The sequence below is a fragment of the Cyanistes caeruleus genome, chromosome 15 (genome assembly GCF_971803275.1).
Source record: "Cyanistes caeruleus chromosome 15, bCyaCae1.hap1.1, whole genome shotgun sequence".
Taxonomy (NCBI): domain Eukaryota; kingdom Metazoa; phylum Chordata; class Aves; order Passeriformes; family Paridae; genus Cyanistes; species Cyanistes caeruleus.
This window is the reverse complement of record NC_141715.1, coordinates 7,573,003-7,573,274: the sequence shown is the minus strand read 5'-3', so window position 1 is coordinate 7,573,274 and position 272 is coordinate 7,573,003.

Genomic DNA, 272 nt, shown 5'->3' with positions numbered 1-272 from the left:
GTAGGTACAGACACATCCTGGGAGAGTTTTGGGAAAGGACTTTTCTTCACGATCACATGTCTGTGTGGAATTAATAAGCACAAGTCCTTGTGTGCACAGCTGCTGTCACCAGCTCTGATCACAGGTTTGCCATCAACACAAACCCCAGTTTTAAGAACATCTCATTAAAAACAACATGGGACAGGATTTCCCCAGTCCACACAAGCAAATTACACATCTCTGCTCCTGCTGTGTGTATGAACAAAAGAGCTCTTTTCTGGGATTGTGCTGCT